This window comes from Siphateles boraxobius, unplaced genomic scaffold (genome assembly GCF_051911475.1).
Source record: "Siphateles boraxobius isolate OS27281-9 unplaced genomic scaffold, OSU_SipBor_1 66, whole genome shotgun sequence".
NCBI classification, from domain to species: domain Eukaryota; kingdom Metazoa; phylum Chordata; class Actinopteri; order Cypriniformes; family Leuciscidae; genus Siphateles; species Siphateles boraxobius.
The window spans coordinates 28,403,777-28,420,743 of record NW_027509193.1 but is presented as its reverse complement, the minus strand read 5'-3'; positions in this window follow the sequence as shown (position 1 = coordinate 28,420,743).

Below are 16,967 nucleotides of genomic sequence, written 5' to 3'. Positions count from 1 at the left end.
ATCTGTTAGGGGCTGCGTTTACAGATTTATTAAACTCTTTTGGGGTCACACAAAACGTCAGTGGTCCCACTCATCGTCTAAATCATACACTAGATTTAATTATATCATATGGAACCAATATCAACTGATATAAATATTATACCGCAAAGTGACGATGTCACTGATCATTTCATGGTAACTTGCATAATACGTACTGATGAAATTTCTCATGTTGCGCCACGTTTTAGACCAGGCAGAACTATCCTTCCAACCACTATAGATAGATTCTCAAATAGCTTACCTGATCTATCTCAGCTGATCAGTGAACCCAAACAAACAGATGAACTAGAGGAAATGACTAGCAGTTGGAGCACCATTTTCTCTAGTACATTAGAAATTGTTGCACCAATTAGATTAAAAAAGGTTAGAGAGAAAACTAAACCACCATGGTACAACAGTGCTACGCATGCTATCAAGAGAGAAACTCGTAACTTAGAGCGTAAATGGAAACAAACAAATTTAGAGGACTTTAGAATCGAAAGGAAAGACAGTATGTCTAGTTATAAAAAGGCTCTAAAAGCAGCCAGGGCTGAGCATCTCCGCAAGCTAATAGAAAATAACCAAAATAATCCAAGGTTTTTATTTAACACCGTGGCTGGACTAAAAAATAAACAGAGATCACCAGAGCAAAATATTCCGTTACAATATAGTAGTAATGATTTTATGAACTACTTCGATGAGTAAATAGAAAGCATCCGAAACACAATTTTAAATGTACAATCCTTTATGGTGTCTTATGATTCAGCCTCAATTATGGCCCCTCTAGAACAACTTCACCGCTTTACAACTATAGGACAGGAAGAGCTAAATAAACTTAACATTGCATCTAAACCAACAACATGTTTATTAGATCCAATACCCACTAAACTACTGAAAGAAGTGTTGCCTGTAGTCGAAGAGCCTCTTCTTAATATTATTAACTCATCTTTATTTTTAGAATTCGAGAATCTATTCTCGATGTCACATTCATGACATCAAGAATAGATTACTGTAATGCTTTATTAGCTGGTTGTCCTGCATCCTCAATAAACAAGCTACAGTTAGTGCAAAATGCAGCCGCTAGAGTTCTTACTAGATCAAGAAAATATGATCATATAACACCTATTTTATCATCTCTACACTGGTTACCTATTAAGTTACGTATCAATTACAAAGTATTCCTACTGACCTATAAAGCCCTAAATGGTTTAGCTCCTGTGTATTTAAGATACCTTCTATCGCCATACAATCCATCGCGCTCTTTAAGATCACTAAATTCAAGGCTTCTGGTCATTCCTAGGATATCTAAGTCCACTAAAGGAGGAAGGGCGTTCTCACATTTAGCTCCTAAACTCTGTAATAGCATTCCTGATATTGTTCGAGACTCAGACTCACTGTCCCAGTTTAAAACTAGATTAAAGACGCATCTATTTAACCAAGCATTCACTTAATGCTTACTTTTATACTACTGCTGAATCAGATCGAATGCATTAATATTATGAACATCAGCTATGCTAATTATTTCCCATCTGCCTTTCTGCTGTTATCTCGGGACGCTAGTCCCGTGGTAAATAGCGTTCGTCAGCTCCAGTTTGTATCCAGCCTCTCACGGAGACTTCAGATGCCCCAACACCTGTGATGAGACGACTCGACGCCTGTGAAGAGACGACTCAACGCCAGCGATATGTTATGCCCTAAATTAATACATGATTAACTGACTGTATTTTTCTATGTACATTTCTGAAATGCACTTTCTGTAAAGCTGCTCTGAGACAATGTGTATTGTGAAAAGCGCTATACAAATAAATTTGAATTGAATTGAATTGGTGTCAAGCTCAGGGCTTTTCACCCGTAGACTGCAGGTTCACGGAAGTACTCTCCTTCCTTCAGGAGCTGCTGGATAAGGGCCCCATCAACGCTCAAAGTGTACGTGGCGGCCATAGCAACGTTTGCAAAACCTATGTCTGGCAAGTCACTGGGAAAAAACGACCTAGTCGTGCCATTCCTCAAGGGAGCTCGGAGGCTGAACCCTCCCAGACCCCCTTCAGTCCCGGCGTGGGACCTTTCTACGGTTTTGGAAGCCATGACAGGTGCCCCATTCGAGCCAATGCATTTGTCAGACATGAAGCATCTGTCTTTCAAAACGGTGTTTCATATGGCTCTCGCTTCAGTGAAGCGCTTAAAGGACTTACAAGCGCTTTCAGTAAGCGCGTCATGTATGGAGTTTGGGCCTAATGACTCAAAAGTCATACTCAAACCAAGGCATGGGTACGTGCCCAAATCCCTCAACACACCGTTCAGGGCCCAGGTTATTTCCCTGTGCGCCCTCCCGGTTCATGATGATGAGGAGGATGCGAGTCTCCTTTGCCCTGTCAGGGCACTGAGAGCTTATGTGTCCCGCTCGTCTGTCTTCAGACTGACCGAGCAGCTCTTCGTTTTGTTTGGCGGACCCTCCAAGGGACTGGCCGCATCAAAACAGAGCCTATCCAGATGGATAGTCGACGTCATAGCGCTGGCTTACACTTCTAAGGGCCTGCAGTGTCCTTTGGGTGTCAGAGCGCACTCCACGAGAGGCGTGGCCTCGTCGTGGGCGTGGTATAGTGGGATTACCCTGCAAGATATCTGTACGGCGGCGGGCTGGGCCTCGCCGTCTACATTTATAAGGTTTTATAATCTAGAGGTTCCCGCCTTTACAAGCCAAGCTTCTGTCGGTCTAGAATTCAGTGTTATATCTGCCCCACTGCGCCGGCCCAGATGCTGAGTTTTGCTTGTGCATCGCTCACTGAGCGATAGAACAGCTCCATGGGTGTTAAACAAGGGCGTAACTTTGGGTCTACCATTGGGGGGGTTAAACTCGCGGCATATTTATTAATTTATTGAAAAAAAATTTTGTGTAAAAGGTAACATGCTAATTTGCCGTTCCTGTATTAGAAATACATTGTGATACTTTTACTGATTTAGGCTACTTAACGTAAATGCAGCTGTTCACTTGACTATTTATGCCATAATGACACAGTAGTTAAATTAAGTGTTTAAACACTAGCCAGCAGTGGCAGCTTCCACTTAATTGATTTTTTTGTGTTCAATATCTTATGAAAAAAAAAACAAGAACTTAAAGATTAATCAATTGCATCACTGTATTGACACCTACATGCAGCAAATGTATTATGCACATTTCAACTCTCAATACATTACACAATACAGGGTGGCACACTGGAGTGCAGCTTGCGCCTTTATTTTAATGTGTGGAATACCACCTGTGATTAATCCTTTTTTTTTGGCCATTCAAACATGTAGATTTTTATTCACATAATTACTAGGCTGTTGCCTTTTCTATCCAGTAGGTGGCAGTCCAGGATAAGAAATAACAGTTCAAGAAAATAAACTAAATAGTAGGAACAAAGAAATTAAAGCAGCATAGCCTACAAGTGCAAACGGAAATGTAATGTGTGAAGTTACTGGAATGGAAATAAATGTAACCACCTTCTACATACTTTTGAAGACATTTTGTTTGTAACATCACATTTTAAAAACTTAACATCAAATAACAGCATTAAAAACTTTCAAATAGAGAAAATTAAAGTGCAATTATATTATCACTTTGCATGAAATAAGACTCAAAAGTAGATAAAAAAAATTGTGTTTGCATTTAGCCTCTGATAACATCAAATTCAGAAACTGAGAAAATACAAGTGTGAACTAACGTTAGTTGTGCTTTGATTCATTTTGTCACTTTGCAAACTCCATGCAAAAAGAACAAAAAATAATAATAATAATAATAATAATAATAATATCAAATTGAGCCGGAGGTGGTAAATTCCTAATAATGTACGTATTTTTTTAGGTATTTTAGATACCTAAAATACGTTGCACATATAGCTCAACTACCGCGATCGTTGGTGTTTGAACAACAAAACACATCCACTTGCACATATTTGACAATCGGAATATCAGATATATCCTGCTATAGCTAACAAATCTGTGAAAGTTTGAATAAAAAAGGAAATAAAAGCAGATCATCATTCAGCTATTGTGACTGCGGTGTGACCATACGGTGTGACAAGCAATAATTACGCGTCTCCATGGGAACCATCAAGTGAGTGATACTACGATCAATAACGGTCGTCTTGAAAAACTTTTAAACTTACGTGTGAAATGGTTAAGTAAATCTTACATTTAAATGTGTCTTTGTTTTGTTTTGAGTGTATGGTCAATAAATAAAGGAATTAAAAAGATGGGCACAAAACCTGTTTGTCGCGCCCCACTTGTCATGTCTCTATTCCCCACCAGTGGGCCGCGCTCGCGCCCCACACTTTGAGAAACGCTGAGCTAACTTATGAACTTAACAGCTAACTTTGCAATGGGGTACCTCCGTTTGGTCAGGATTTTTCCTCTTTTTGGCTGGTGTCGACCAACAATGAAAAATCGTTGTCTGGCAGCCTTTCGGTGTCCTTTTCATCTTCATCGTTAGCATGCACCGTCAGCTTTCTCCAACCATTCATCCCAGCGACTGCGCAAAATAGTGAACAAACTTGGTAGAGAAAGCGGGTTGGGTAATACCAAGTAGTCGGTGCGGTGGACGGGGGGGGGTACAGATTATTTAAAATATAATACTATCTTTCTTGGTGGCAAATGAATTTAATAAAGAAAACGAACAAAAGTATTCATTCGGAATATTTCATATTTAATTTAATCTGAATTATGTGATGATATTGGGGGGGTTATATTAGCTGGATCTGATTTTTGAGGGGGTCATGACCCCCGTAACCCCCGTGCAAATTACGCGCATGGTGTTAAATAACCCATACTATTACCCAGTTCAGGCTGAATACGTTCACCCTGTCTGCGTGAAACACTGTTAACATAACTAGCTCCTGAAGGATGCTATTTCATGGGGAATGATGCTTGCAGCCTCTCTTCTCCGACTCTCTGTGAGTCTATGGGGATTGTGCACTATACGTGCCCCGGGCTACTGCCCTTGGGACTTTGGTGTTGGATCCCAGTACGCACGGCGTGTTACACTGTGTTCCCCATAGCGTAAGATATTACGCAGTACGAGAGATACTCTCGTAAGAGAACGTACTTGGTTACCAACGTAACCTCGGTTCTCTCTAGAGAGGGAACGAGTACTGCGTATCTTGCCGTGCTTACAACACACTCTGGTTCGCTTCGGCGATGAAAACTTGTTTGTATCAGCCCATCGAGTTATATTTATAGGATGAGGTAGGGCTGTAGTCAAGACCACCTTTGTCGAGTCCAAGACAAGTCCAAGACCAGGACTAGTCGAGTCCAAGACAAGACCAAGACCAAAGAGGTTCCAGTCCAAGACAAGACCGAGTCCAAAAAGGTTTGAGTACGAGTCAAGACCGAGTCCAGGACAGGGAAAAAAAGTCTTGTGCAAGACATTATCAAGACAATCATTTTGGGTTATTATTTGTTGATCTAAAAGCAAAAACAGTGTCACAACACCCAGGATTTTTAAGTATAGTCAAGTCAAGTCAAGTCAAATATATTTATATAGCGCTTTTCACAATACAGATTGTATCAAAGCTGCTTCACAGTATCAATCAAAACAACTTAATGTTTGTTTATTACTGGAAAAAAGACATCCAAGTTTGGTAGAGCTGATCAATGGTATGATTGGTTAATTAATTTGAATATCCCCAACTGAGCAAGCCAAAGGCAACAGTGGCAAGGAACCGAAAAACTCCATCCAGTGACCTAATGGTGTCCTAACACCCCATCAGGTGACCCAATGGAGAAAAAAAACCTTGGGAGAACCCAGGCTCAGTCGGGGGCCAGTTCTCCTCTGGCGTTTATGAACTAGAGGCCGAATTTACAGTAACTGTAAGATAAAAAATTTATATGAATGCCTGGCTAAATAGATGCGTCTTCAGTCTAGTTTTAAACTGGGAGAGCGAGTCTGAGCAACGAACAATATCAGGAAGGCTATTCCAGAGCTTCGGAGCTAAATGTGAAAATGCTCTGCCTCCTTTGGTGGATCTGGATATCCTAGGAATGACCAGAAACCTCGAATCTAGTGATCTTAAAGAGCGCGATGGATTGTAAGGCGATAGAAGATCCGTTAAATAGACTGGAGCTAAACCATTTAGAGCTTTATAAGTCAAAAGCAATACCTTGTAATTAATACGGAACTTTATAGGTAACCAATGAAGTGATGATAAAATCGGTGTTATATGATCATATTTTCTTAATCTAGTAAGAACTCTAGCGGCTGCATTTTGGACTAACTGTAGCTTGTTTATTGAAGATGCAGGACAACCAGCTAATAAAGCATTACAGTAATCTAGTCTCGAGGTCATGAATGCATGAACTAACTTTTCTGCATCAGAGACTGATAGCATATTACGTAGCTTAGCAATGTTTCTAAGGTGGAAAAAGGCTGTTTTTGTAACATATGAAATATGCTTTTCAAAAGACAGGTTGCAGTCTAATGTAACACCCAGGTCTTTTACTGTAGCGGATAGAATAACAGGGCATCCTACTATGTTAAAGTCGTGCTGTGAAAGGTTTTGTGGACGGTTTTTAGAACCGATAAGTATTACCTCTGTCTTGTCTGGATTTAATAAAAGAAAATTATGCGTCATCCAATCTTTTATATCTTTAACACAGTCTGTCAATTTGGATAATTTAGCGTATTCATCTGGCCGTGAGGAAATATATATTTGAGTGTCATCAGCATAACAATGGAAACTAATTCCATGTTTCCTTAGAATATTACCAAGTGGCAGCATATATATTGAGAATAATAAAGGGCCTAACACAGATCCCTGCGGCACTCCATAGTTTGCCGAAGTTATAATCGATTTTTCTCCATTTAAGTAGACGAAATGGTAGCGGTCAGATAAGTATGACCTGAACCAGCTTAATGCTTGTCCTTGAACACCAGTGTAATTTTGTAGTCGATCTAAGAGTATTGTGTGATCTATAGTATCGAACGCAGCACTAAGATCAAGTAAAACTAGTACTGAGATACAGCCTTGGTCCGAAGCTAAAAGTAAATCATTTGTGATTCTAACAAGCGCAGTTTCAGTGCTATGATGTGGCCTGAATCCAGACTGAAACTTTTCATAGATGTCGTTTTCTTGCAAGAAAGAGCCGAGTTGAGCGGACACAACTTTTTCTAATATTTTTGACATAAATGGAAGATTCGAAATGGGTCTGTAATTTGCTAGGTTATTTGGATCTAATTGTGGTTTCTTAATAAGAGGTTTTATAACTGCCAGCTTGAACGTTCTTGGAACATGACCTAAAGATAAAGATGAGTTAATAATATTGAGAAGAGGCTCTTCCACTACAGGTAACACTTCTTTCAGTAGTTCAGTTGGTATAGGATCTAATAAACATGTTGTTGTTTTAGATGAAGTGATAAGTTTATTTAACTCTTTTTGTTCTATGGTTGTAAAGCATTGTAATTGTTCTTGCGGGGTGATAATTGCGGCCGAATTATAAGGCGCGAGCAAAGATCGAACGTTTACGATTTTGATTCTGATGCTTTCAATTTTCTCGGTGAAGAAGTTCATGAAATCATTACTACTAAACTGTAACGAGGTATTTTGTTCAGACGACGTCTGTTTATTTGTTAGTCTAGCCACGGTATTAAATAAAAACCTTGGATTATTTCGGTTGTTTTCTATTAATTTGCTGAGGTGCTCAGCCCTGGCCGTTTTAAGTGCCTTTTTATAAAGTGACATACTGTCTTTCCACGCGATTCTAAAGACCTCTAAATTAGTTTTTTTCCATTTACGCTCTAAATTACGGGTTTCTCTCTTTAAAACATACGTAGTATTATTGTACCATGGTGCTATACTTTTTTCTCTGACCTTTTTTAATCTAATGGGTGCAACAATATCCAATGTTCTAGAGAGAATGTTGCTCATAGTGCTAGTTAGTTCGTCTAATTCATCTGTTTGTTTGGGTTCAGGCAGCAGCTGAGACAGATCAGATAAGCTATTTGAGAAATGATCTATGGTGGATGGACGAATTGTTCTACCTGGTCGATAACGTGGCGCAGCATGACATATTACAGCAGTGCGTAATATGCAAGTTACCAAGTAGTGGTCAGTGACATCATCACTTTGTGGAATGATATCTATATCGGTTGGATCGGTTCCATATGATATAATTAAATCGAGTGTATGATTAAGACGATGAGTTGGTCCGGTGACGTTTTGCTTGACCCCGAAGGAGTTTAATAAATCTGTAAACGCAGCCCCTAACGCATCATTTAAATTATCTACGTGTATGTTAAAATCTCCAACAATTAATGCTTTATCGACGTTGACCAAAAGATCTGATAGAAAGTCAGCAAACTCTTTTAGGAAATTGGCGTAAGGCCCTGGAGGTCTATATACGGTAGCCAATGCTAGAGATAATAGGGATTTTTTTCTTACATCTAAGAGCGTAACATTTAGCACAAGCACTTCAAACGAATTAAACCTATGACGAGTTTTCTGAGTAACATTAAGGATATCTCTGTAGATTGTTGCAACACCGCCGCCACGACCGATCAGACGGGGCTCATGCTTATAACAGTATCCTGGCGGAGTAGACTCATTTAGACCGAAATAATCATTTGGTTTAAGCCAGGTTTCAGTAAGGCACAGAACATCGAAATTATTATCTGTGACCATTTCATTTACAATAACCGCCTTAGGTGTGAGCGATCTAATGTTTAGAAGACCTAGCTTTAGAAATTGTTTTTGTTCACTAATAGCGAGATTTTTTGTTTTAATAACAATTAGATTTTTTCTAGATCCTGCAGTAGATTTATTATTTGATCTTAGTAAACGAGGAATAGACACAGTTTCTATGCAATGTTCTACACTAGTATTAATATCAATTAAATTGGTGCAGTAGAGACTATGATTTGGATTTTTGGTTACTAGTCAAATGGTATTTAACATCTTGGAGATGTTATCCGACAGAAGATCTGCCCCGATTCTACTTGGGTGTAAGCCATCAGCGCGGAAGAGCCTTGGTCGCTCCCAAAACAGATTCCAATTATTTACAAAAATCAATTTCTGCTCATTGCACCATGACAATAACCATTCATTTAGCGCGAATAATCTACTGAACTTTTCATGCCCTCGTCGGTACGTAGGAAGCGGTCCAGACACAATAATCGATGTTTCAGGCGATGTGCTGCGTACCGTATCGATAAGGCTCCTGAAGTCTTTCTTCAGAACCTCCGTCTGTCGCAGCCTAGTGTCGTTAGCTCCCGCATGCAGCACAACAGCTCCGACGCGCTCGTCACCGTTCAAGATCTCAGTTACCCGCGCAGTGATATCGAGAACACGAGCACCAGGAAAGCAGTGACTGTGCACCTTACTTTTACCTAACGTAGCGTGGACGTGTCGGACGGTGGAATCGCCGATGATCACAGCATCGCGTTCCGTTTCGCGAAGAGGGGAGAAGCGGTTCTGAGTGGAGATCTCGAAAACCGGGAGGGGCGAAAAGATTCTTGTCCTGGCTCGCGGCTTCCGCGGAACCACCCAGGCTTCATGGTGGTGTGTTGGAGCCGGAGTGAATGAAATCATGGCTGATCGTGACCTGGACGCTCGGGACCAATGCTGAGAAACGCACGGAGTAGACGAGGTCAGCGTCAGCGGGTTACTAACGTTAATCACTGATCCGTGTGCATCAGCGCGTGATGTTTCAAGAGCTAAACGCCGGTCTCTCAGCTCAGCTTGTCTCTCTAGAAGGTCAAGGATCTGCTTTTCTACAGCTTCTAATTCAGACTGCACCGCAAGCAATTCAGATTTGTTCTCATCTGCACCAAGAGGTAGATAACATACACCTGATATATTCGCCATTTTAACAGATGGACAGTAAGTTAGCAATGATGCAACCAGTGATGCTATTAATATTTATACTAATTTATGACTCAAGTCTTGGGTATAACCGTCTTTTTAGTGGTATGGGTGTAATATAGACGCAGGATAGACGGGAAAACAAAAAACTCACAGCAGGCAACGAGGCTGACAAAAGCAGTCGATCGCAGGGCGAGCAGCAGTGAAGCGGTGTCTCGCTCTACGACCAACAATCAATGTTCAAACCGTATTTGCGCAAACAAACAAACGCAAACAAACAGACTCACAGCGGGTAACGAGGCTGACAAAAGCAGTCGATCGCAGGGCGAGCAGCAGTGAAGCGGTGTCTCGCTCTACGACCAACAACCAACGTTCAAACCGTATAGACGTATAGACATTCCCCTTGATATCATATTATCTTCTAATCTAAAGAAAACAGAATGATGACATATGGTGATACCTCATAATAGCAGTGTTTCACTGTGGATCTGAAAGACGCATACTTTCACATTCAGATAGCCCCCCATCACAGGCCATTCTTGAGATATGACTTCGAGAGGCAGGCTTATCAATACACAGTTCTGCCGTTCGGTCTGTCCCTAGCACCCCGTATATTTACGAAGTGCATGGACGTGGCGCTTTCTCCCCTGAGACTCAGGGGAGTGCGCGTGCTGAATTATATCTCGATGACTGGCTGCTTCTGGTGCAATCGCGGCTCACACCAGAGCAAATAAACGACGCGAATATAAATGGCTTTTATGTGTGCTTACTGGGAACATAATAAAGACACCTGGACTCGGTCGAGACCAAAAGCCATATTTGGCAAGACCAGTGGCCGAGACCGAGACAAGTCTGAGTCCGAATACCAGTGAGTCCGAGACAAGCCCGAGATCATAGAAAAACGGTCTCGAGTCCGGACTTGAGTCCAAGACCGGACTCGAGTACTACAGCCCTAGGATGAGGCCACGCCCTTTCTGCCGGGACGTGACGAAATGGGCGTGAAATGCCCCCATTGGATATGGTGTCACGCAGGGCCTCTCTCGATAGGCTGCTGCAGTTGCCGCAGGGCAGCCAATAGGCGCGCGATCCGTCTTGCCTATGTCTGCATGCTGCAGCACAGCGTTTTACATTAATTCAAAATTAAGGATAATTTTTGGCTTCAATATCTCGTGGAAAAGAGGTTTTCCCCATAGAGTAAGATATTACGCAGTACTCGTTCCCTCTCTAGAGAGAACCGAGGTTACGTTAGTAACCAAGTACGTTTTGTGTTAAAGGACTCTTATTTTGATATTTTATTTTCTTGCTGTTTCTGGTTTTCATTCTATGTTTTTAATTCCTGGTTGCATAGTTACCCTTGTTAGTCTCCATAGTAACTTATTACCCACACCAGTTCCTTGTTAGCCTCTTGTTTTCCTGTGTATATATGCCCTTGTGTTTAAGTCTTTGTTTGTCAGTCATTGTCTTTACATGTGTTTGGTAAAGCTGTTACTTTTCTGTTCCCTGTTGGATTATTATCTTCTTCCTGTTTGGATTTATGTTTTCATGTTTGGGTTATTGTCATCCGCTTTCTCTGTTTGGATTATTTTTGTTTGTGTGTTTAATAGTTACGGGAGTAATGAAGCTTCTCAAAACTTTGGATCAATTGGACCAATTGCTTTGCAAAATTCAATGTTTTGAAACATTCAAAACACCACACGCTCAAAAACACTGATTCATTCAGGAATGAAACACACTGTCACTCAAAGACACAATGGTTGGTTCTGCTGTAGCTTTGTTTGGATATATCAGTACACTCAGTATTAACTTCCTGTTCATTGAAGTGGTAGGATAGAAGGCTCATTACACACACACACACACACACACACTCTCTGTAGTGCTTCAATGCTTGCAATGTCATGTTACATTTATGTTGTCATAAATGAAATGAAAAATTAAACCAATAAAGTACAATAATTAAGACACATCAGTTTTTTAAAGTTGAATCAGATTGTGTATTTTGTGTATACCACACCAGAATCAATAACTGCAGTAATAGTGACTTCATGGGCTTTTAATTGATTTCTATATGTAGTGTGATTTACACAAATGTACACACTACATTTTATAGAGTATGGTTATGAAAGACAGCATTGTTTACCTGTCAATGCTCTTCGACCAAGGTTATTTGTATGCAGCTATGGTCTAATCTCTTTAAGAGGAGTCTACAGAGTGGTTACTGAAAGAGCTCTGATCTGAATAATGTTTTCCTCTTCAAAACAGGGTATGACTTGACTTGAAAACATTCAGATAACAAAAGAGATAGTTTAATCAGTGGTTTGGTTAAGTTCAGTTGGAAGCCACAATGATTTGTTTAAAGCAGTAAACATTATGCCCAGCAGTACAGATATATCTGGTCATACAGCTTAATCCTGAAAAGAGAGAATGGTTAAAAATATCAGCATTCATGAGGGTTCTCTGCATGGAGTTATATACACAAATTGTACTGCATTGCCATAGAGAACAAAAAGTTATTCAACACCGCATGTACCTTTCATACAAAAGTGTTTACTGTGTGCCTCTCCATAGGTTTGAAGTAGTGGCGAAAAATGCTCTTCAGTCGTCTGTTGTTATGACTGAACATTGAGTGCTGCATGATTGTGTGGGTGGGGAACTGTAGAAAATTCATAAATCCTATACATTTGCATATTTAAGCTTAAGATCTCTACATCACTTGGAAGTTAGTTGTTAGTTGTCATAGTTTGTTAGTTGGCTGGACTAACTGGAATCTATCTGTCTATATATCTATCTATCTATCTATCTATCTGTCTATCTGTCTGTCCATCCTATGCCTATAGCAACCACCTACAACACGCTGGCAACATAAAAGTTATATATATATATATATATATATATATATATATATGTTGTCTGTATAAGCCTGTTGTACTTTGAATTATATATATATATATATATATATATATATATATATATATATATATATATATATATGTTGTATATATAAAATTCAAAGTACAACAGGCCTATTTAATCTTCAGACTTCAAGGCTTTTCAAACACATATTTGTCAGCATTCAAAGTTTGTCTTCAGCAATTTTCTTTTCTTGATAGATTTCCTTGAATTAAGATTTGAATTAACATTCAGGCATTTGAAAAGTCAAGGGTCCCTCGTCAAATTGCAAATTACAAACTATTGTTTAAAACTGTTAGTGGTATCCAACCACTAAACTAAGTCGTGTTTTCAACATGTCATGTAGCTAATAAAGCAGATATACTCAGGAGATTGAAACCAGAGTGCTTATTACAACAGTAGATTGATACACAAGTCACATGGTACATTACCACAAAATACGGTTTGATTGTCTGTGCACCTAACACTTTTTCATCAAGTGGTCATTCTACCTCATGCTGCAAGCAAGAAAGAGATGATTTTAAAACAATTTTAAGGATTTCCCCAAAGCCACATCCATTGAATTCTGAGAGATCAGGTCAAACAGCAGTTTTAACAATCCAATGAAGTTGTCCTACGCAGACTTAACAACCTAACATAATGAAAAAATGGCCCAAGCTACCAGTTGCAACCATGCATTTACCCAATGGTCCACAGCCATTTGCTCAATGTAAACCAAATAACATAATTCCAATCATTTTTATAAGATCTTTAAACATGGGCAATACCAATGCCTTAATTGATATCATAGTTAACTCCAAAAATGAGCGCTGAGAGGCAGAATAGACCCTCTAATAAACTGTATTTGTTGGATACTGGTGTTGGTGATACTATAGAGGAGATATGATACGGGATCCTCTAGTGCATAGATCTTCATTTCTCAGCTGACATTTCTGCTTGAGTTTGGGAATACTTTATCTTACTTCCAGGAAATGAAAGTATTGAGCCCCCAATTCTAATGGAAATTTCATTTTGATTAATTGGTTAGTGCATATTGTAGCATTCTTCAAAGTCATTGTTGTTTTTGCATCACTCTGGAAACAGTTTAAAGCTCATTAACCTGAAGTGGTTAAGCATAATATGGGAAAGCACGCAACTTGGTAACTATCTACTTATTTTAAGTAATAATAAGAAGAAGAAGAAAAAAATAACTCACTTTAAGAACCTGAGCTAATCAATTGACAACATTGATTAATTTGATTAATTGATTAATTTTATTTAAAAAAAACGTCTACGGTTACGTATGTAACCCTCGTTCCCTGAGTAGGGAACCGAGACGTTACGTCGGATGACGACGAATGGGGTTTCGCTTAGAAAGCCTATCAACTTCGAGTATTACAAAACGAGCCAATGGCAAGGAAATGCCATGGGTCTGCGGAATTTGCATGGCGTAACTCCGCCCCACCTCGTGGGTATAAAAGGAGGAAGCCGGCAGCAAGCAGATATGTTTCTTCGCTGAGGAGCCAAGACTGAGCTCAGGCGATCCCCGCGGTACAGCGGAAAGTGGCAGGCAGACGTAACGTCTCCGTTCCCTACTCAGGGAACGAGGGTTACATACGTAACCGTAGACGTTCCCTTTCGTTGTCACTCCGAGTTACGTCGGATGCCGACGAATGGGGTTACCAGTCTAATCACGCCACCTTCTCAGCTGTCTTCCAGTGCCCTGCGTAAATCGAGATCCCTGTCAGCCTGGACAAAGGACTCCATTATCACAGGAATACCAAGGTACACTGGGAAGCATATCCCAAGCTTAGGGGAAGTATGCAATTAATGCCAGCCCGGAGGGGGGGGACTTAGAGAATACACATATGACCCGAAGGAAGCATATGGAAAACACTGGGGTGTCCAGCCGCAGGTGGAATATTTCAACCCCAGGGGTGGCAAGGTGGCTTGCCAAGGGAAAGACACACACTCAGAGAGGCTTACAGTGGAAATACACATGTGGGGGTCGCTCAGAGGAGGGACCATGTACACGGGAGGCACCTAGCCGACGCGCAGGCAATAGACACTGGCGCCGACGTCAGGAGTGCTGGAGGAGCTCAGGGCTTTCGGAGAAGCTCACCTGAGGAAAATATCGCACGTATCCAGTCCGTGGAGTGGAATGGCGAGCAAGCGAAGACACCTGAGCGGGTCCGGTACTAGCTGGTTGAAGCGAGTACACGAGAGGACACAGGCTCCACTCGGAGATTATAGAATCTGGCGAATGTGTTAGGTGTCTCCCAGCCTGCAGCTCTGCAGATGTCTGGTAGCGAGGCGCCATGCGCTAGAGCCCAAGAGGACGCCACACTCCGGGTGGAGTGGGCAGTCACACCAAGGGGGCACGGTCGACCTTGCTGCTGGTAAGCCAAGCAATGGTGTCCACTATCCAGTGAGACAACCTTTGCTTGGAGAGAGCCTTTCCCTTCAGCTTCCCACCATAACAGACAAAGAACTGGTCTGAGGTCCTGAAACACTGCGTTCTGTCTACATAGGCGCGGAGAGCGCGTACTGGACAGAGCAGTGCCAAGGCTGGGTCTGCCTCCTCCGAGGGCAGCGCTTGCAGGTTCACCACCTGGTCCCGAAAGGGAGTGGTAGGAACCTTGGGCACGTATCCAGGCCGGGGTCTCAGGATCACGTGAGAGGAAGCCGGCCCAAATTCCAGGCACGCTTCGTCAACGGAGAATGCGTGCAGGTCCCCAACCCTCTTGATGGAGGCCAGTGCAACCAGGAGCGCTGTCTTCATAGACAGGAACTTAAGCTCGACTGATTGCAGGGGCTCAAAGGGAGCACTCTTCAGGGCAGTTAGAACCACTGAGAGGTCCCAAGAGGGAACGAGAGGAGGACGAGGAGGATTTAGTCTCCTCGTTCCTCTCAGGAACCTGATGACCAGGTCGTGCTTCCCCACCGACTTACCTTAGATGAGGTCATGATGTGCGGCAATGGCGGCAACATAGACCTTCAGGGTGGAGGGAGACAGCCTTCGCTCCAGCCCCTGTTGAAGGAAGGAAAGCACAACACTGATCGAGCATCTCCGGGGGTCTTCTCGGTGAGAAGAGCACCAGTTGACGAAGAGGTTCCACTTCAACGCATAGACGTGTCTCGTGGACGACGCTCTAGCGGAGGTGATGGTAGCCACCACCGCTGGTGGTAGGGTACTAAAACCTGCCTCGTCCCATCCAGGAGCCACACGTGGAGGTTCCAAAGATCGGGACGAGGGTGCCATAGGGTGCCCCGTCCCTGAGAAAGAAGGTTCTTCCTCAGAGGGATCGGCCAGGGAGGTGCTGTCGCGAGGAGTAATAGTTCGGGGAACCAGGTCCGGATGGGCCAGTAAGGGGCAACCAGAATGACCTGCTCCTCGTCCTCCCTGACCTTGCGCAAAGTGTGCGCAAGAAGGCTCACTGGGGGAAACGCATACTTGCGGCCCTGCGGCCAGCTGTGCGCCAGAGCATCCGTGCCGAGCGTGCCCTCGGTCAGGGAATTGAACTGGGCGCAATGGGTCGAGTCGTGAGAGGCAAACAGATCTATCTGCGCGTCCCCGAACTGGTCCCAAATCAGCTGAACCGACTGGGGATGGAGTCGCCATTCTCCAGGGAGGGGCTGAAGCCGTGAGAGCTCGTCGGCTGCACAGTTCAGCGCTCCGGGAATGAAGATGGCTCGAAGCGACCTCAGATGCTTCTGACTCCATAGGAGGAGGTGGCGAGCGAGTTGTGACATACGGCGGGAGCGTAGACCACCTTGATGGTTGATGTACGCTACAGTGGCGGTATTGTCTGAACGGACTAGTACGTGTTGACCCCTGAGCAACGCCCGGAAGCGGTGCAGGGCAAGGCGTACTGCCAACAACTCGAGGCAATTGACATGCCACAGCCGCTGGGGTCCTGTCCAGGAGCCCGCAGCAGCATGTCCATTGCACATGGCGCCCCAGCCCGTGGTGGAGGCATCTGTTGAGACAACAACATGCCGGGAAGCTCGTGCCAGGGGGACACCGGCCCTGAGAAAACCGAGGTTCGCCCACGGGGTGAAGAACTGACGGCAGGTCGGAGTAAATGGTACTCGGAACGTGCCGTGTTGCCATGCCCACCTCGGGACTCGGTCGCAAAGCCAAAGCTGAAGCGGTCTCATATGAAGCAATCCGAGCGGCGTGACCGCGGCTGCAGATGCCATATGCCCCAGGAGCCTCTGAAAAAGTTT